At 41.6% G+C, this 22,287-nt stretch overlaps 1 protein-coding gene and 1 long non-coding RNA gene across 3 annotated transcripts in view; one reads left to right on the plus strand and one right to left on the minus strand.

Moving 5' to 3' along the window:
- Positions 1-5,380: 5,380 nt before the first annotated feature.
- Positions 5,381-7,013, minus strand: LOC149454214 (uncharacterized). Its single transcript, XR_016314220.1, has 2 exons — positions 6,912-7,013; positions 5,381-5,913 (listed from the first exon to the last, which is right to left on the minus strand). It is a non-coding gene; the product is annotated as an uncharacterized LOC149454214 (long non-coding RNA).
- The window catches only part of LOC149454215 (aminopeptidase N-like), a 105,999-nt gene continuing 89,341 nt past the window's right edge, over positions 5,630-22,287 (plus strand). For both annotated transcript variants that reach the window (XM_089687619.1, XM_089687618.1), the window contains exon 1: positions 5,630-5,934. The gene's annotated coding sequence lies outside the window, so the exon portion shown is untranslated. The remainder of the gene's footprint in view (positions 5,935-22,287) is intronic.

The following is a 22,287-nucleotide window of genomic DNA, read 5'->3' on the forward strand; positions in this document are numbered from 1 at the left end:
AGAAAAAATTGAAATACAGAAATTAGACAGACATATTTCATTTTAGACAGCCAAAAGTCTATTGTGCTTTTGATGTCATTGGCTACCCAAAAAGGAGATTGGAGGATGGGCAGGAGCACACTTTTATGGCTCACTGGAAATTTTTTGGATCACTAGTCCTGTATACCTATCCAAATAATCATCGGTTGAGTTCGTAGGGAGCACAAAATAGTTTAAATAAGCCATTTACAGTTCATTCCTCTTCTGTCTAGAACTCTGGTCCTGCACCCCCACCAGGGGTCACATCAGAAAAAATATTACACGTCATACTCTGCAGTGCTGGTGCTGGACAGAGATGGTTCTCTTTGTGGCTACAGGTAGCAGGTCATGAAAATATTCATAGAGTTGGTTGAAGTGTGCGACTTTATAGCTTTACAATGTAGCTTCCCTTTTAAAAGTCTTATTAAATCTTTCCATTCTGCTCCTCAACTAAGGGTCCAAAAGTGTATCTCTCCAATAGTTGTGACTTTGTTTATTGCTGAAAATGTGCCTGTCACTGTCCAAGCATGTATCCTATATATCCTCCCCTATGCGACAAGGCACTATGTACACATCAATGTTGCTGACCAATGTGGCCACCTGCAGATGGTAAGGAGAAAAACAGCAAGCAATATGACATAGCAACATCTCAACAGCAGCGTGCCCCCTTCCCCCCTTGTTCATTGTGGCAAGTACAGCATGGTAGCACGTAATTTCTCAGATGTAAGTAAGCATGGTCTGCCTTTGGCAGTCTTGCTGTTAGTGATGGGAGATGGCCCATACGGGATAAATTACGCAGACAATTTGGTCACTTGCAGTGATGTTATGTCTACTTTTTGAGTACAGGAGCTTTCCTGTTTTATGGAAAATTTGTAACTTTAAGACATTCAAAATATTTAGGATATGGCATGTTTGGAGAGCAATCACTGCACAGCTATCACTCATCTGATAACCTAATTGGCTGCTAGTGCATCCAGGTAACTGGGCCTTTCTATGGCAACCCTGGGGCAAGGAGGTCTTCTGATTGGCTGCCAGAGCCAGGAGAGGTCTGTTAAGCTCTGCCCACTGCTGGGTTTGACAGCAGAGAACCATGTGGGGTTTGGGGAGTTAGGTCGGTACACACAAGGAGAATTAGTGTGTGTGTGTGTGTGTGTGTGTGTGTGTCTGGAGCTGAGGGAGGATGTGAGGCTGCTTGGAGCCCAAGAAGCAAAGAGCTCAGGAGCCACCATTGATAGCAAATGTCATAAGCCTTTTTAGAAAAGACTGTTGTGTGCAGGGAGTGTGGACCCTGGTGCCCATGTGTCCAGAGGCTGTGTGCAAAAGCTGTAGAACACATGGTGCTGCTGGATGAACTGCACTGTGTGCTGCTGACACTGCCAGAATCATGTGCAACTGGGGTGAGCAGCAACCATTTGGGACAGGAACAGGAGTGACCAGCGGTGAGAGGCCTCAGGCAATCTTCTTTTTTTACCTAATTGAGCCACCCAGTCTCCACCACCAGGTTGTGTGAAGAACTAGAATGGTCAAACACCCTGTCTGAAACAGCTACATTGAAAACATAGATGTTGAAGATGTTGAAGATGTTGAAGATGGTAATCCTGCTAACAAAGAGAGTAATGGTGTCAACGTGAAGAGATGTAATAAGCCATTCCAGCTCAGAAAGTGCTAAGTTCTGTGATCCATTACAGTTGTAGAGGTGTGGGTCAATATTAGTGAGATTGCGCAAGTCTGTCTAAGAAGGTGGAAGGCTGGAGGAAGTCACTGAAAAAATATGGAAGGCCCCAAGTGAAGGAAGCAGGTGAGTGCCAGGCCAGTTTAGTTTGCAGAGGGCACGAGATGATTAAACGTATGCCAGATCACCTGATACTGCAAAGAGACAACTGAAGATGCCTGCTGCTGCACTAAGTTATGCTATTCAAGTGAGAGACTTCCATCGACCTCCCAAACATAGCTGGAAACACCATAGAAGAAGAAAGGTGTGAGTCCACTCTGCCAGACCTGTTACTCAAAATGCTTCTACCGATTTTCTACCAAGTGTCTCAGCTGTCAAATTGGTAGGCCCCTTGCCTTTGGTGCCAATGCAAGGTGAAGGAATCTACACAAGAGCTCTCCTCAATTTGGGTGCTTAAGTGACTTTGCTGACTCGAGACTTTTACAACAAATAACTGAAGTTTATGGCTCTGTGGAAGTTGAAAGACCTAGAGATTCAGGGTATCAGAACAGAGAAGTACCCCTGTGATAGTTACCTGTGGATAAAGCTGTTGTTTGACCCTCTCATCATTGGACAATCATGGACCTTTGACACACTGGTCACCAGGGTTCACAAGAGGTTTTTTGATTGTGGGGATGCACACATCGGTAGCACCTCTTCCCTCCAGGTATGATTTGTTGCCAGAGAGTGCACATCTCATGCTACACTCAAAGTACAGGCATCTGGTTAGAGAGATGTTACCAACTAAGAAAGCATCTCAACTGGAAGAGGTGTCCTGTGGACCTGAGTAAGAAGTTGAGACTCAGGGTCTAGAAGAATAAATTTTCCCACACAGCATTTAGAAACCACTATGAAACTTTTTAAAAAGTGGTGCAAGTCAGAAAGCAAAAACTTTGAAAACAGGTCCAGCCTAATGTGGAATCAATGGATGATTCAAGAGGGATCTGACCATTGCCCTGTTCGAAGTGTTCAAACCAGTGAGTGACACCCTACACCCTCTATCCAACACAACCTGTTGGGTAATCCACTGTCTGACTCTAAGGTTAGAGAGTTTACTTAGTTATTGGGAAGTTCCCTGCCTGGATCTCATGCTACAAAGTTTGCTTTATGAGTGGGATTAATCTGTTAAATTGTTTCTTTTTCTATGTTTAATAAAAAAAGTTTGTTCAGTTAAATGTGTACACTAATTTTTGTTTTTTGGAGGACCAAAGAATCTCAGGGAAAGTGTAGCGCCAGATGGGTACTTTAAATTTCCTCCAGAACTTTTTTTCTCCCCTCTACCTGATGAGTGGGTACTACTGTCTGCTGGGGTTAGAATATGAGAGGAACCCCAAGGGCACATGGCAGTGGAATCCCGTTACCTGTGGATCGCAACGGAACAGAGTTGTGCTGGGAACCTTCTGCCAGAGGGAGCTGTGAATCCACATTTGCTGCTTCCGGGGACTGTCTTCCAGTAGAGGGCCACTTGCTACACTGCTGTTCCAGAGTGTTCCTACACACAGGTGTACCCCCTTGGAAGGCCGCTGAATTGTTTTTAGGTTCCCTGTCTCCCTGAGCCTGCCTTGGAAGCCCAACCCCTCCTGACACCACCTTGAAACTTTGGCCGGAAGAACCCTCTGGCCTTTACTATAAAGTAGACTCACACACGTTAGAGTGAACTGACACTTTGATTATTTTGAGATCAAATGGTGAGCACGGTAAAAATAGGCACAATGAGATGAGAAAAAAATATGTGCAAGAATTGACAGTTAACACTCTTAACCACTTGCCCTCCAGAGGATTTACCCCCCTTCCTGACCAGGTCATTTTAGTTTTCAAAGGGCACAAGATGATTAAACGTATGCCAGATCACCTAATACTGCAAAGATGCCTGAAAATGCATGGTGCCTACAGTGAAACATGGTGGTGGCACTGTCCTTCTGTAGAGCTGCATGAGTGCTGCTGGTGTCGGGAAGCTGCATTTCAGTGATGGTATCATGAATTCACAGATGTACTGCTCAGCATTGAAAGAGAAGATGCTACCATCACTCCGTGCCCTTGGTTGTCATGCACTTTTCCAGCGTGACAATGATCCAAACACACATCTAAGCCCACTGTTGCATTTCTGAAGAAGAACAGGGTGAAAGTGAATCCATGGCCAAGTATGTCTCCTGATCTGAACCCAATCTAACACCTATGGGGAATTCTGAAGAGACAAGTTGAGCATCGAACTCTATACAGCATCCAGGCTCTAAAAGAGGTCATTCCTGAAGAATGGAAAAAGATCGATGTTGCAGTATATTGCCAACTTGTTCATTCCATGCCTAGAAGAATTGGTGATGTCCTTACAAATCATGGAGGTCATACAAAATACTAGATGGAGTAGTTTTTGTTGTGGAGTGTATTCATTTTTGCATCAACGTATTTGAGTAAAACTAAAGATTTTGTAATCTAAGTTACTTTATTAACCTTACTTTCATGTAATGAGCTAAACAAATGTTCTATAAAACTCAGTTTTGTCAAAAGTTTTGAAATTGTTCTTGTGTTCCTTGAGATATTGATTAAAATCTTACCTTTCAAAAGGGATGTACTCATTTATGCTGAGCACTGTAGATAATTTGAGGTATGGGGCTCTCTCACCCAGGTAGCAGACAGTCTCTCTGCAGATAGGGGCCCCCGTGTTCTCCAGATTCCTCCAACACTGATCAATCCAGATGATAGCACTCCAGTCTGCCAATTCACTTGGTTGCCAGTCCAGCTTGCCAGCAATCAGCGGTCTCCAACTCTTCTTCACTCCTTCACTCTCTCCTCAATTCACCTCCTCCGGTTCCCAGGCTTTGGTGTTTATCTGCCCCCGCCCATGAGCCAGCTTCTCTGGAAAATGTAGTTTGTTAGCTCCACAATAAGCAGTGAAGTCCTGCTAGCAACCCACAAGTCTCACAAAGCTTTTTTTGTCAGAGTCTGTCTAACAGGGCTGCAGAATGCTGCCATCTCATGTCCATTTAACATCTTGCACCCAATATTTCTGCAGGGTGCTACACAGCTTTCCTTTGTCCAGTGGTGCAGAGAGGGAGGGACCTTTCCCTGGCCACTGAGGGACCACTTGGGACAAGAACAGGAGTCATCAGTGGTGAGAGGCCTCTGTCCACCATCTTGTTTATCTAATTGAGCGCTGAAATATAAGGGCCGCATCGCTGGCGGGACATATTGTTCTACTGGCCATGGGTTACTCAGAGCCTGTGCTTAGTAGTTAGGTTGTTGGTATTGTTTTGCCTTGCCCCTTACATTTCATCTGTTAGTATTATGGGATCAAATACATTCAGCAGCCCCTTTGGGAGAGAGTGCTACACTTATGAAGCCCCAGTGAGGCGGAAGTGCTGATTTGCAGACTTCTAGCCAAGGAATCAGCAGAAGTAAGATATTGGTTGGAAGCTACTGTACGGGCTTCAGTACATACCGTTAATCTTCATTGCTGGTGTACTTAAATGGAAATCATCATAAAATGCCAAAACATTACAGGTAATATACAATGGTTTAAATGTCTAAATTAGACTTATATTATACATATCATCTAGATGTAGAAGGTGGGTGTATATGAATCACCTTTTTTTTCAGTGAAATTGTCTATTATTAACATCAAATTGCAGCAGGGAAGAAGTATGTAAGGCTGAATAACAGAGGAAAGGCACACGGAATTTATTACTAACTTAAAATACAGAATTACATTCACTTAATTAATATATGCCTAGGCATCAATAACTGAAAGACAAAATAAAAAATATCTATGTTTTTCAGGTACGTCATTTACAGGTTTCAGATCCTAAGACTAGCCATTGGACAGAATCAGCACATGCTGCATGGAAGTGGTTAACTCTGGATATGTGCTGTTCAGGCAGTAGGTCAGGTTACTAGCATTTATGTTGAGAGAAATTCTGCCTACCCTGTTTCTAATTTTGAGAGAGAGAGCACCAGCGAGAGGAAGAAGTTGAACCTATGCTGTGTATTACAGCAATGTAGTTCTTGAGTGTGAATCTTGAGCCGTGTGGGAGAAAAGGCTGACTTGCAGAAGTTAGGAGGATCATTGGATGCAATCACTTTCCTCTCTGATCCCATGAGCTAAACTTCAATCCCAAGAACAGACTAACTTCATCCTGAGCACTGCAACCGCTGATGGGACACAGCAAGAATCCTCTATGTGGGTCATTCTGTGGAATGAATAGACAAAGGTAAGTCAGATCTCTTCTTAATGGTATATGTTTCACATTCTGCTCAGAACAATCCAGGATTCTCTTCGGTGCACATGTATCATTGGGTCATTTGAATTCTTTTCATTCCCACAGGTTGCAAATACTTAAAAGGTTGCATGTTAATGATAACTATACGTCACATACCAAATATTACCTAAACCACAGTATTTTCCATGTTTTAAAACGGTAGTTTTCATTAACTTTGATTCATCATAAAAATACTTGGTGAGAGCCAATATCTTTTTCACAAAGAAAACAAATAATTTCAAATAACTTAAAAAGTGAAGACAACATAGAATATTGATGTTAAATGAATAACATAAGTAGGGCTCATGTACACTGCAGCTGCTAAACTGATGTTCAGGAGCTGTTCAGCGTTTCTTTTCAGCAGCCCCTGAACTCACCCTAATGGTTTCCTATGTGTCCATGTACACTATGTCATTTACAGTCGTTAACAGGCAGTTGAGTTTACAGTCGTTTTTTTTAACGCACCAAACTTGCGTTCAGGAGTAGATTTTATCGGGTTTCAAACGTGAAACATTTGTAAACGCGGTTAACAGCATTTATAAACGTTTGCGTTTAGAAGTGTTTTTTAACCGTTCCATATCCAGATGCTGTCCAGAGCCTTTTTTCGTCATCACAAATGCATGCAAAGCGCTTTCCATGCATTCAAATGGACCCGATACACCAGCGCAGTCAGTTCCAGGTTTTGCATGAAGGAAAAAATGGTAGAACGTGCTGCATTATGCTCATGATGGGATCCATAGTGAATACAACCAGAAAAGACAGGTCTTCTCAACACATCTCTGCTTCTGCTCTCTCTATTTCTCTCAAAATGTCTGAAATTGGGAGGGTCTCCTGAGGTTATCTTTTAAAAATGTTTCTAAATGCAAACACGCATAAACGCAGCTAAACATGATATGCAAACGCGGCTAAACTGACGTTTTTTAACCTACGTTTTCCAGCAGTCAGCTTCCATCGATCAGAAGAGTTTTCCAAACGTCCCGTGTACATGAGCCCTTACTCCCTGAAAAACAGAGAGGAAAAGCATATTGTATACTATTTGTCTGCTCAATAATGAGACCCGTTGTTGGCATAAGTTGCGTTGTCTAGTACACAATGAAATACAGAAAGCTTAATTTATATTTTAGTACTTTTCTTACATGATGTGTTAACAAAAATAAACTGCAAACTATAAATCAGAATTCAGATTGAATTTCTAAGCAAAGTAAATGATGAGCATACAATGCAGTGGCCTATAGCTGTATTTCTCTGCATATAAAACTTTTTACATGTGTGCAGTGTCCAATATACTATGATTATTTTCCTCAACTACATTATGTTATATAGCAATTATTAAATGCAGTGTAGCTGAAGACTATATAAGCCATAGTACTACTAAATATTTATTGTATGGATATAATATAAAATAATAAAATTAATAAGAAGAAGACTTTAAATAATATTTAATATATTATGATACTATTAGTTTACCAACCTATAAAAAAAGATGTTTTACAAACAGTTATTTAATCCAAAAACCAGAAGTTCACGCTTTAAAGCAGGGGCATACCTACAGGAGTCGAAGGGGTTGCAATTGCGACAAGGACCCATGTTGCAGGGGGCCCTTGTGGCCTCCCTGTACACCTGGATAGGAGCAGCAGCGTATTTACCACAAGGCAAGCAAGTCACTTGCCTAGGGTGGCATTTTTCAGGGGGGCAGCACCGCCCCCCAGAAGAAGGGATGAAAGAAGAGACACGCACACCATGGGAACCAGGTGGGATCTGAGAGAGGCTGCGGGTCCATTCCCGTGGATGTCTGGAGCTGTGAAGATGATTGTCTCTCTATCGCCGGGGGTGGGGCGGGGGTAGTGGAAGGCTTTCCCAGGTAGAGGGCAGAGGTGTTGTTGGTCAATGTCAGGCTTTCTCCACGGGAGGGGGAAGGGGGGGGGGTTGTGTTGGTCGGTGTCCATGGGGGCAGTCGGTTTTTGTGCAGCCTAGGGCAGCACAAAACCTAAATACACCACTGGATAGGAGGAGCAGTGGGGGGCGGCTGCATACAGAGGAACCAATTTCTCCATGTTCCTCCTGCAGCCGCTGAATATCTGGCTTGGTGGGAGAGGACAAGAAGCGGGCATTCAGCAGCTGGAGGAGGAACATGGAGAGATGCTTTCCTCCATATGTAGCCGCCCCGTCCGCTCCTCCTATCCAACTTTTTTCTGCTGCCCCCTTGTGCTCTCCAGCCCCCCTCAGTTTTTTTCCTGGTTCCTCTCCTCCTCCAAAGCTCTGCTGGGTTCCCCCCATCCCCCTCCCACCGGCTGTTGCAGGGGATCTATCAGGACGTAGAGCAGGGAAGGGGCCGGTAAATGTGTAATTTCTTTTCTTAGTGGAAAGGCAGTGATCCGTACCGATCACTGACTCTGCCCATTCATAACTGAAACATAGTAAACTGTGTTTACTATGTTTCAGTTTGTGGATGGAGGGGAAACTCTGTACATAGCTATTCCTATCCATTCATTCAGTGCAGCTGAGGCTGCAGAGAAGTAGATTGGGGACTGTGTCCTCAATTTCCTTTCTCTGTCTCAAAGGTGGAACATCAGAGGTCTGTTGAGACCTCTGATATCTCACCAAAGCGCCCCAATGGGGCTCCTATAAAACAAAATTAAGAAATCATTTAAAAAAATATTGTAAAAAAAGTTTTAAAAATGGTAAAAATAAGATAAAAATATAAAATAACAAAAATAAAAAAAACTTCTGACACCAGTGGCAGAACTAATAGGGGCACAAAGGTCACAATTGTGAATTCGCCCTGGAGTTCTGCCACTAGGCTTGGAGGGAAGGGCCTATGCCAAGGGTCAGAGGATCACTTCATGGTTTCTTGCATCAGGGCCTTGAAGGTTCTAGTTACGCCACGGCCTTAAAGTCTATTGTAGCTACAGCCTTGGCATGCTTTAATGAAATCATGAAAGTGGAACAGTTCATTAAATATTAACAAAACATATTGTTTATCATCATTATGTTTGGGCATAGATTCTATTGAATCTCCTCTGTGGTATATTCAGGTATGGAGCGCTCCAAGTCATATGCACAATAAACGGTGCCTGCTTGAGAAAGATCGCAATCTCAAGCGAAACCTTCTAAGAGATCACATCACCTGGCAACTGATCTTCTCAGCTTGTCTTAGTTTTTGGCAATCTGTGGGCCCTGCATTTATTACTATCCACATAACATCCTTATTAATGGAATGTCCTGGGGTTTTTCTGCATAGGATTTAGCCTAAAACTGAGTTATGGTTGCTGATTTTATAGAGTTGTAATAAGTACTAAGCTTAAGGTCTTGGTTAGATAAAACAGGGAAGGGTGGAACGTTGTACCTGTTAGTTCTGTCTGCCTGTTGGATGTATTATCTTTTGGTTGTTTGAGTAACTATATTGTTAGATAGGAAGGCAGTAAGAAACTAAATGTATTCATTTTTACACGGCTACTTCAACTCCTTCTTTGCATCATTTTGACAGAGGAGGCATCAGCTGCCATTCCAACTTCAGTTGAGTCAGTGGAAGTGTAAAGGATAAGGCGAAACAAAAACGAGAAGCGCACAAACCTTGCGCATTACCTCAGTAAACAAAAATTTATTAATAAGAAAGGTACTCACAAACAGCAAATAAAATCAGGCATGTAAGTCCTCACAGGGACTTCAAAGATAAGGAGCCAGCGTGAGTCCCATCGTTGGGGTAGACAATCAGTTCAACTGACGTTTTTCGAAGGCCAATCCTTCTTCATCAGAGCTCTGATGAAGAAGGTTTGGCCTTCAAAATGCATCAGCTGAACTGAGTGTCCTTTCTTATTAATACATTTTTGTTTACTGAGGTAATGCGCAAGGTTAGTGCGCTTCTCATTTTTGTTTCGCTTTGTAGTGTTGGTCGGGCTTCCCCAGCCTTGTTTGGAGCTGCACAACCTTTGATGCACTGGTGGTCGCTTTTTTCCAGTTCTGGTTCCATCTATTTGCCACCCGCCTGGATCCTAGAGCGCAGAAGAAATCGTGTTTGAAGTGTAAAGGATGTCACATGCTGGTGAGTAAGTGTAGACCACTAGTCAGCAGATCAGCAGTTAGTAGATTGTTCAAAAAGGGCTTGATGTATGGTCCAGAGTGTTGAGTGGTGTGTCCTAGGGCTCCATCCTGGGGCCAATTCTGTTTAATTTGTTCATAAACGATATAGAGGTTGAAATTAAAAAGTTCAATCTCAATGTTTGCTGAGGATACAAAGCTAAGCAGGGAAATAATTTCACACCAGGATATAGCAATTTTACAAGAGGACCTAGTTAAAATAAAGGGGTGGACAGCTTCTATATATGACAGATGAGGTTTAATATTTTATAAAAAAGAAAGTAATGCACTTGGGAAAACTATGCATGCAAGTTACTCACGAGGGGGGAAATTGAAGATGGAAAAGCATTTTGGGGTCCTAGTAGATGACAGGCTCAGCAATAGCTTGCAATGTCAAGCTGCAACAAGCAAGGCAAGCAGAATATTAGCATGAAGTCAAAAGGCTATTTACAGATAAAACTATAATTCTACCACTTTACAAAACACTGGTTCGGCCACACCTTAAGTATGCTGTCCATTTCTGGTCACCAATCCTCAGGAAACATGTGCTGGAACTGGAGAGAGTCCAGAGAAGGGGACAACAAAGCTGACAAAGGGAACTGGAGAACCTCAGTTATGAAAAATTACTGCATAGTTACATAGTTAGTCTGATTGGAAAAAGACACATGTCCATGCAGTTAAACCCAATACAAACATTAACCAATTCAATACCGGGCAATTTTACACCTTCCTGCCCAGGCCATTTTTCACGTTTCAGCGCTCTCACACTTTGAATGACAATTGCGCGGTCATACAACATTGTACCCAAACTAAAATTTTATCATTTTCTTCACACAACTAGAGCTTTCTTTTGGTGGTATTTAATCACCGCTGGGGTTTTTTATTTTTTGCTAAATTAACAAAAAAAATACAGAAAAGTTTTAAAAAAAAAAACACGTTTTTCTTTGTTTTTGTTATAAAAGTTTGCAAATAAATAATTGTTCTTCATAAATTTAGGTCGAGATGTATTCTGCTATATTTTCTTTGGTGAAAATAACCCAAATTAGGATGTATTTTTTAGTTTGTAGGAAAGTTATAGAGTTCACAAACTATGGTATAGATCTGAATATTGATCAATCCTGAACTACTGACAACCAATTTAATTTCTTGAGGTCCAAGAATGTCAGAATAGTACAGATATCCCAAATAACCCCTTTTTGCAAAGTAGACAGTCCGACGTACTTCATAAGAGGCATGGTGAGTTTTTTGAAGTTGTATTTTTTTGTCATCATTTTTCGGAAAATGAAAAAATAAAAAAAATTATTTTCACTATTTTTTTTTAACATACTGTCACCAGTGCAGTACAGCGTCATCATATAAATGGCATGGCGGTGATCAGGGACACTGACTGGTGACAGTGTGAAAAAAAAATATATATATTTTTTATATTTTTTATTATTTAAAATGTTTTATTAATTTTTTTTCTTTTTTTTAAGATTTTTTTTTCATATTTCACTATGTCCAAAGTAGTACGATGTTACCATAGTGGGAGGATGCCATATGGCGGCCTCCTGGAAAGCTAGTACATTTTTCAGGACGTCATACGGCTAGTGGCCGGGCGTCAAATGGTTAATCACCTCTTTTCTAGACATAATAAGTTTAAGAGGGGATATGACTGCAATATACAAATCCATGAATGATGACTCTAGCTTTGGGAGAAAACTATTTAATCTAAGTTCTCTAAAGAAGACACATGGTGTCACCTACCTGATCTGGAGGCCATAATGACAAGAGGGTTCTCTTTGCGGCTTGGATCTCCACACCCCTGAGGATGGAAAAAGGGAATGCTGAACCCAAAGAAGCAGGGGTTGCCAGCTGTACTGAAGATTAATAGTGCTGTAAAGGTGAGACCTCTGCAGATGGGAGCCAGGCATGAGGAGGGCAGCTGGTCCTTCAGAAGGATACTGAATCGTACAGGCAGATCACAGCATGAAAGTCACAGCAGGCAGGGCATGACAAGAGATGAAGTCAGGAGCTAATGCCAAGGTCAGAACACCATAGTCAGCAGAGGAGAGATCAGGATCATAGTCAGGGGCTAGCTGGGGTCATACACAGGAAGCAGGCAGGGCAGATCCATGAAGCAAGCCAAAGTCAGAGCCAGAAGAGAGCATGAGTAATCCAGTAATTAGCTCAGTCAGTAATGGCTAGTCAGAAGTATAAGCACACAGGAAACACGGGTAACAGGGAGCTGAAGTCCAGTCAGCAAAGTCTGCGAGCATCTGTCCTCTTTATAAAGGCCAGAGGACGCCAAGATCCATCACATGTGGCATGTGTCAGTGCATGAAGGTAAAAAACTCTGTGTGCAGAAGGTCCCCTGGCCTCCCTAATACTTACCTGAGCCCTATCGCGATCCAACAATGTGCACGAGAGCAGAAGCTCTCCTGGGTCTCTTCCTCCTCACTGGCTGAGACAATGGCTCCCGCAACTGTCAATCATAGCCAGTGAGCCAATGAGGAGAGAGATAGGGGCCAAGCCATGTTCCATGTGGGAATGGACACAGAGCAGTGGCTCGGAAGCTCCCATAGCAAGCATCTTAGCAGGAGGGAGGAGCCAGGAGCGCCTGCGGGAGGAGGATTGGGCTGCTCTGTGAAAAACCATTACACAGAGAAGGTAAATAGGGCATGTTTGTTATTTGAAAAAAAAAAATCTGCCTTTAAGCAAAGTACGTAAGTAATTAGGGTATGCTTTCACACGCTGTTCAGTAGTTGTGTTTTATTTTCGGTACATTTTATCTGAATGAACAGCCCCTGAACTATGAGAACAATACAAGCTGCATAAAAACATTTCAATTGTCATATGGTTACAATTAAACAGATGCAGCGATCTCTTACCCCGAAAATAAGTACACAATCTCAGATGCTGGGGAACTGTAAGGATTTACATTTCTAAATTAGAACTGGAAATTATATGTGAGCACAGAAACGTATATTGTATTGTAAATATTGTTTACCATATTATTTTATTTCCTTTTTAAGGTATAAATATAGTTCATATCTGCTAAAAGGAACCAAGAAAGCAAGTAATAACTTTGAGAGCATAAGCATCTATTAATCTGAGATTTTTTTGCTCAGACTACATTTTACATGCCTGAAGTTTGATGTTCTCCCTGTGTTTGTGTTGGTTTCCTCTGGCAGCTCACATTTTATACCACAAGCCAATCTCCTCTGCTTTGTATGGGTGTGTGTTGGATCCTTCACGTTGAAACTAATGTGAATGTACGTGTAAACTACAATCAAAAAAGTGTGCTAAATTTGAAAAATAAATACTATAATAAATACTATTTGTTGAACTAAATATAGGTATATGATGTGTGGGTGTCAGGTGCCCAAACGTGGTCTCAGATGCTATTTATTGGCATTGTAGAATATTATTAAGTCAAGCTTTCTACAGGCATTTGCTGAAACTATCCTTAAATGGCATCAAAATAATTATACGCACTATTTTAAAAACTTAGCGGTGGTGACACGAAAATACTGCCCTAACCTAGAGGAGCTACTGTCACATAAAAAAAATGTTAACTTGGTACTAAAGGCAAAATAAAAAATGACATCGGTGATGCAGTCTGTTTTTGTTTTTCTGAGTCTCCTCTGTAGTCTAGATTTTTACCTGTTGATCATTCTGTTACTTTTTAACTTCCTTTACCAAACCAAGCTGTCCAGCAAAAGTGGCAGTTAAAGGGTTAATAAAAACCATTTTAAACTGACAGGAGTGCTTACAATGAGTGAATATACCGGTATGATGATTAATGCCTATACAAAAACTACATGAAACCCCAGACGCTAAAATATACTTTCTCCCCCGAAAGTCCAAAATATACAGTCCAAATCTCTCTCAGCGGCTTAATGTCCTAAACACCCATAAGTGTAATTATCTTCTTATTCAATATTCTAACTCCAAGTGTGATAAATTCTTCTTATTCCATTTTTAACCCAGATGATATAAATTCACCAACATAGATAGGCATAGGCTCTTCTCATTCCAAAATATATATGATTTCCAATGGCATCATAACATATGTCAGAACAAATCAATATAGTGTAGTAGGCAATAGTAGGAATTGAGCCATTTATCAATTAAATTGTACTTACAAACAAATTCTGTGTCTCAGCATATATCCAATCTCAAATACAGCATGGAATATAAAAACCTTCTCCAAAATGGCCGCTCCGTAACTTCCGGTTTACGTCTGATGCTACGTCCTCAATTGCTTACAATGGTCAGCCTAATTCATTTCTGTAAAACCTTTATTCCAAAAGGAAACAAAATGTTGTAACTGTTTAAAAGGTGTTATTTGGTGTCAGGCTTTAATTTGTTAGTCACTGATGTAAAGTCCATCTCAATCTACTAGTCCATTTAACATTTCCCTCTCCAGACAATGCTGTTATCCAATGGTAACTCCATTGCTCCTCCAAAGAAAGATGATCAGGAAGGCAAGAAGTGTGTTATACACATTTAAAATATCGGATGAATGATAGTCCGTTTTTTTCTACATGCTAGTCTCAAATCAAAAGTGAAGACGTTATTAAAGTTAGGAAATTTCTTTAACGACAGAATAAAAATTCTGAAGAATGTCCAAACACATGCTGGTAGGTTAATTGGGTATTGTCTAAATTGGCCCTAGTATGTGTATGTATGAATGTGAGTTAGGGACCTTAGATTGTACGCCCCTTGAGGGTTAGGGACTGATGTGAATGTACAATATATATGTAAAGCGCTATGTAAATTGACAGCGCTATATAAGTACCTGAAATAAATAAATAAATGTAATGTATTTTTATAGTATTTTTGGAAGATTACTGTACTGGTTAACCACTTCCTGTCCGGACACTTTTACCCCCTTCCTGTCCAGGGCAATTTTCAGCTTTCAGCGCTATCACACTTTGAATGACAATTGAGTGGTCATGCAATACTGTACCCATATGAATTTTTTACCATTTTTTTGAGACAGATATAGCTTTATTTTGGTGGTATTTATTCACCACTGGGATTTTTATTTTTTTTGCTATGTAAATGAAAAAGTCCAAAAATTTTGAAAAAAAGTGTTTTTTTTAAATAAAATTTTGCAAATAAATAATATTTCATCATAAATCTTGGCCAAAATTTATTCCGTTATTTTTTTAGTAAAAAAAAAAATCCAAATTAGTTTATAACCAAAAACTATAATTTTTAAACATTTTTTTTTACATTTTTATTTTATTTTTTTATATTTATTTTTATTTTTTTTTACATACTGTCACCCTAGCAGTACAGTCTCACCATGGTGACACTGTACTACTTGTGGGGGAGTGATGAAGATTTTTTTTTTTTTTTTTTACACTGATTGCTTTTACACCCATATAGGATGTAAAAGCAATCATTTCTCTTTCTCTCTGTCTGCATTCTTGCACTCATTGAGAAGTACTGAGTGAGCTGTGATTGGTCACAGCTTGTCACGTGGTACAAGGCTGTTGTGAATAGCCCTGTACCATGTGACCTCTGTAATCATTCACAGATTTCACACGTAGTAAGCAATGATGTCACAAGTGACATCTTGCTTACTACTTTGCATGTGATTACTGATTGGCCAATCAGTGATCACATGATCGGGACCTCGTACAGAGGTCCCGTCTGACAATCGGTGTTTCACTGTGTCCAGTGAGCGCTCACAGCTAGAAAAGGCGGGTGCCGTTTATGGACGGCAACCTGCCCCTGGACTGCCACCGCCCTGCCGTTTATAAACAGCAGGCGGACGGCAAGTGGTTAAATGAATATACTAATGATCAGATTATCGTATGATTGCTTTAAAAGCGTCATTTTTCGTACGACATTCTGATTGTGTATATGGGGCTTTACTGGTCGGATCACCAAATGAAAATATTGGCAAAAATACCTAAAAAAAAACAAATGCAGCCACCACATTTAAAGATTGGCAAGCTGTAATATATAATTTTTTTTGTAATTTGAGGTTTATTACTGTTTTAAGCATCTCTACAACAATGGCAAGAAAATTACTATGGCATATTTTAAGTGTTTTACTTTGAGCTTACTTACACTCTACCATACAATAGAAAAACTATAGCATTGAGGTCAGTATACATGATGTCATTTTTAAGATGGCGCTATACATTGAAAACTGTCCCAAACTATGAACTTTAATACTATGTGTGGCCCAGCTTGAATGTGGTAAACTAGGCCCTCATACTAAATAATTTTCTTGAAGACAAAGGAAAAAAAATGGTCCCAGTGGCTAGGAAAACGTGTAAAATACGGCGGTGTGTTGCAGTACCTGGACAGGGTCATCCAGCACCCAGGGCAAGTATCCAGAATAACACCCCCTCCCCCACTGTTAATACATGCTGGTGAATTGATGTACCATCCTGCAGCTATTCTTTGCCCCCTTGCCTGACTGTGCCCAGGGCAGAAATACAGCGGCAGGGCGGCACGGGCAGGCAAAACCACGTTTTAAAACGTGTGTTTTGTAAACAGGTAGGGGGCGCGCGCGAGGCGCACCGCTGCCCTACCTGTCCCACCGATCACAGCCGCAGGTGTCAGTTGCCGGGTCACAGCCGGACAGAAGAGTTTCACTCTCCCGATCAGCCGTGTCCCCTGCAGTACACAACCCCTAGTAAAACACTCCCCTCACACAGATAACCCTTCCCTGCAAAATAAACTTAACCCCTTCCTCTCCAGTGCCATTAGTACAGTGTCAGTGTTTTTTTTTTGCACTGATCACTGTGTTGGTGTCACTGGGGATGTCAGTGACCCCAAGTCAGTACCCCCCCAGTGTCAGAATGTCCGCCGCAGTCCCGCCATAAGTCGCTGATCGCCGCCATAAGTCCCTGATCGCCGCCATAAGTCCCTGATCGCCGCCATTATTAGTATAAAAAAACCCCTAAAAATCCCAGTATCTTTCCCGCCATTTGTAAACACTATAACTTTCACGTAAACCAATTAATTTGCACGTATTGGGTTTTTTTTTTAGCAAAGACATGTCGCAGAATGCATTTTGGCAGAAATTTATGACTAAATTTGCTTTTTAAATTTTTTTTTTACTGGACATGTTTTATAGCAAAAAGTCCAAAATATTGTTTTTTTTCCTCAAAATTGTCAGCCTTTTTTTTTATAGCGCAAAAAATAAAAACCGCACAGGCGATCAAATACCACCGAAAGAAAGCTCAATTTGTGGGAAAAAAAGGGTGTAAATTTCATTTATGTACCGTATTGCATGACCGCGCAATTGTCCGTTAAACTAGCGCAACGCTGTATAGCAAAAAAATGGCGTAAATTGCAGTATTTATACCATAGTTTGTAGACGCCATAACTTTCACACAAAGCAATCAATATACATGTATTGGGATTTTTTTTACCAAAAACATGGAGCAGAATACATTTTGGCCTAAATTTATAACCAACTTTGAGTTTACTATATATTTTTTATAGCTGAAAGTAAAAAATATTGTTTTGCTTCAAAATTTTGGGCCTTTTTTTGTTCATAGCGTGAAAAATAAAAAGCGCACAGGTGATCAAATACCACCAAAAGAAAGCTCTATTTGTGTGAAAAAAAGGACGTAAATTTAGTTTGGGTGCAGCATTGCATGACCGCGCAATTATCAGTTGAATTAGTGCAGCGCCGAGTAGCAAAAAGGGGCCTGGTCATTAAGGGGGGTAAATCCTCTGGAGGTCAAGTGGTTAAAGCAATCCACTGAGCTGGCCAGAACCAACTCTTAAGGGAGTCTATTCCACATTTTCACAGCTCTTACTGTGAAGGAACCTTTCCGTATTTGGAGATTACATTTCTTTTCCTACAGATGTAAAGAGTGCCCCCTTGTCCTCTGTGATGACCTCAGGGTGAATAACTCTACACAGAGTTCACTATATGAACCACTGATGTATTATACATGTTGATCATATCCCCCTTAATGTCCTCTTCTCAAGAGAGAATAAATTCAGTTCCTCTAATCTTTCCTCATTGCTGAGCTCCTCTATGCCTCTTATCAGTTTGGTTGCCCTTCTCTGTAATTTCTCCAGTTCCCCAATGTTCTATTTGTGAATTGGTGCCCAAAACTGAACTGCATATCCCAGATGAGGTATTACTAATGATTTGTACCGGGGGAAATGATATCTCTCTCTGGAGTCTATACCTCTTTTAATACAAGAGAGGATTTTGCTCGCTTTAGAAACCGCAGCTTGGCATTGCATGCCATTATTAAGCTTGTGATCTACCAGAACCCCCAGATCTTTCTCCACCATTGATTCCCCCAGTTGTACCCCCCCTAGTATGTATGATGAATGCATATTCTTAGCTCCCAAGTGTTGGACGTGGAACATCAAGATGACTATCAAACTCAATTCCATTCAAGTCAATAGTGCTGTGCCAAAGCCATGAGCCAAGCCCCATTACAAAAAAATTTCTTGTCAGTAAGGAAGACACCAATCAGCATAGACCTCCTCTCCCTCAGTAGAAACCACCCTCCCAGCTCATCCCTTCAGTACATTAGCAACATTATAAACTGCCATTTGGCCTTCAGCCGCTTAGCACACTGAAAAGTGATCCACTGCAGATCACTTTTCAGAGCTTTGGCTAGTGTGAACCAAGCCTAATAACATTCATTGCAATGGTACCCATATTCCTGTCCTTTTAACTAGGTGACCATAAGCTGACATCTGCTGCATGTGTCATGTTGCTTTCGCACTGTAAAAAAGCACACTCAATCACGAAAAGGAATCTTTATGAAGCAAATGCTGTAAACCACTTGAATAATAGTAGGAAATCAATACTGAGCTTTGCTCACCCCAATTCCTGCACCTTTAGACCTTGTATCACCCCAATTCCTGCACCTTTAGACCTTGGATTACCCCAATTCCTGCACCTTTAGACCTTGGATCACCCCAATTCCTGCACCTTTAGACCTTGGATCACCCAAATTCCTGCACCTTTAGACCTTGGATCACCCCAATTCCTGCATCTTTAGGCTTGGTTCACATACGTGCGGGTGGTGCCGCTGTGGATCCGCACGAAAATCCATGCAGCTGCACCATCCGCACAGAGAAATGCAGACCCGCAGGCCGGTGCCATTAGTTCTAGAGGCACGCCGCCTGCACTGGAAATCGCAACTGTACTGAGAACCGAGGTTCCCGTGCAGGCTGCGTTTTCAGAAGAAATGCAGAGACTTATTCCCTGTGTGTCACAGGGCATGGGAGTCCATTCAAATGAATGGGCTCTCGTGCCCATGCAACACGCGGCCCGCAATGCCACATATATGTGAACCAGGGGTTACACCTTGGATCACCCCAATTCCTGCACCTTCAGACCTTGAGTCACCCCTCAATTCCTCCACCCTCACACCTCAAAATCAGAGTCAATTTCTGCACCTTGAGATCTCAAATAAGCCCAATTCAGATATAAAGGAGTACTCACAAAGCCAGTGAGAGTAATGGTTTACCCTCGGTTCACATCTAAGCATTTTCTGTAGCATTTGGCAGAAACGCAGTACAGTCCATTTAACATGATTTCCTATGGGACATGTTCACATCTGTGCGTTTTAGTAGTGCATACAAAGCCTTCTAAACACTTCCTTGCCAAATACATCCACAGCCAACATTTCTGGGCTGACCAGTGACAGTCTCCCCCCAGGGGCAGACTGACAACTCATGGGGCCCCCAGGCAATAGGGGATCATGGGGCCCCTGTGTCCTTGCCCAAACTCAAAAAAGCCTATGAAAAAGGTACCAGGGGCATCTCATGGGGCCCCCTATTGACCCCAGGTAGTGCCCGGGTTTCCAAATGGTCAGTCTGCCCCTGGTCTCCCCTTCAGCTTGAGCCAGGCACGGCTGCTGAGGGAGAGGAGTGCCCAGAGGCAGCAGGTGCACACTGATTAGAAAAGCCTGGCCATGAGCTGGCTGATCAGAAGACTGCTGTAGTCACAGAGGGGAAAATAAAATGATCTACCATTAACAAAAGTAGCACTCTCTGGTCCTGGGGCATCCGGTCCAACCTCCAAGAACAGAACAACCCGTACTACTGATTTGTGGCCAGTATTGAGATAAACCACAGCATTGGGCAGTTGTAGCCTGCAGAGCAATAGGGTTGATTTACTAAAACTGGAGAGTGCAAAATTTGATGCAGCTCTGCATAGAAACCAATCAGCTTCCAGGTTTCATTGTCAAAGCTTAATTGAACAAGATGATCTTTGAAGCTGATTGGCTACCATGCACAGCTGATCCAGATTTTGCACTCTCTAGTTTTAGTAAATCAACCCCTATGTTACAAGCTTCTTCAGCTGTTTTGGGGTCGGGTCCAATTGGGTCCTAAAGACTCACTTGAGTGTATGTCCTGTTTCCTGGAGAAGACAAGCAGCTGACATGCTTGCACAATCTTATTTTTGTAATTATAAAGTATATGCAGCTCACATGATAACCTTATCCTCTAAATTGTATTTATAAGAGTCACACAGGGAACTTATGTTTCTGTCATATGGATGTTTTGTACAAGGATCCAGAACAAAATACAGTATGCCTTTCTTCTCCTCACCCAGGAGAGAGACCAATGTGTAATAAGGGCCATGCACTAAGGCTCCATGTACACGGGACACTTCTGAATGATGGAAACTGACTGCAGGAAAATGTAGGTTAAAAAATGTCTGTTTAGCTGCGTTTGCATACTGCGTTTATGAACGTTTGCGTTTAGCGTTAGCGCTTTTTAAAGATAACTTCAGGAGACCTTCCAAAATGCCCAGAATGCACTGCAAAACAGTAAAACATTTACTATTTCAGACATTTTGAGAGAAATAGAGAAAGCAGAAGCAGAGAGAGCAGTATGTGTTGAGATCAGCTGTCTTTTTTTATTTTTTATTTTTTTATTTTTGTGGTGTTTGGATGTGTTCCAGCTCATTTCTGTGCAAACATTATTGCAGCAGTGTCTAACATATTTTCCTTCATGCAAAACCTCAAAGTATGGTGTACCGGGTCAATTTGAGTACCTGGAAAAACGCTTTGCATGCATTTTTCATGATGAAAAAAGGCTCTGGATAGCATCTGGAAATGGAAGAGTTAAAAATTGTCCAAACACAAACACTTATAAACGCGGTTCTACTCCTGAACGCAAGTTTGCTGCGTTCAAAAAAACGACTGTAAACTCAACTGCCTGTAAAGGACTGTAAATGAAGATGTGTACATGGACATATAGGAAAACATTAGGGAGAGTTCAGGGGCTGCTGAAAAAACGCAGAAAAGCTCCTAAACGTGTTTATCAGCTGCAGTGTACATGGAGCCTAAAATATGAACAAAGGAATGCAAAGGAGACAACCGTCCCCTGCCTGTTGAGGCTGCATAAGTCATATATAACCAGGGGTGTATTTACCACAAGGCATTTGCCTAGGGCGGCATTTCTCAGGGGGGGCAGCACTGCCCCCCGGAAGAAGGGACAGGAGAAGGGACACACGCGGCATGGTGACCTGGTGGATTCCGAGAGAGGCTGCAGGTTTCATGGCGGTGTATGCACAGCCCGACTCTCGTTCCTGGGGATGTCTGGAACTGTTAGGGTGAGTGTCTCTCTCTTGCCATGGGGGATGGTGGCTGGTGTATGGGGGGCAGTGATAGTGGAAGGCTCTCTTGGGTGGGAGGAAGGGGTGTTGTTGGTCAATGTCAGGCTCTCTCTGCAGGGGGTGCCGATTTTTTGTTGCCTAGGGCAGCACAAAACCTAAATACACCACTGTATTGTATATAACTTTGATTATGAACTGTTCTTTTTTTTAAATCAGTCAAAATTTCACTTGTCTTCAAATGCCTTTATTTTCAGTCTATTAGCTAGATGGCTAATTAAATGTAGATGTAGCATTGAAAGGTATCATTCTAATACTTGTTCTGCATCCCAACGTACTAGTGTAGAGTGTAGGAATGCCACACTGTCCACACAAGGACTTATATTGTCATGTGACAGCTGACAGAATCTCAAGAACAACTATTATTTATTTATTTATTTCAGGTACTTAAATAGCGCCATCAATTTACACAGTGCTTTACATATATATTGTACATTCACATCACTCCCTAACCCTCAAGGGGCCTACAATCTAAGGTCCCTAACTTACATTCATACACATACTAGGGACAATTTAAACAACTACATCCCATGTAATCTTATAGAACGTGTAGTGTGAATTTTTTACTGTTAATTAATCACTTGCCCCCCCAGAGGACTTACCTTCCTTCC

Source organism: Staurois parvus, unplaced genomic scaffold (assembly GCF_062004578.1).
Source record: "Staurois parvus isolate SC_StPar_1 unplaced genomic scaffold, SC_StPar_1.0 ptg000432l, whole genome shotgun sequence".
NCBI classification, from domain to species: Eukaryota; Metazoa; Chordata; class Amphibia; order Anura; family Ranidae; genus Staurois; species Staurois parvus.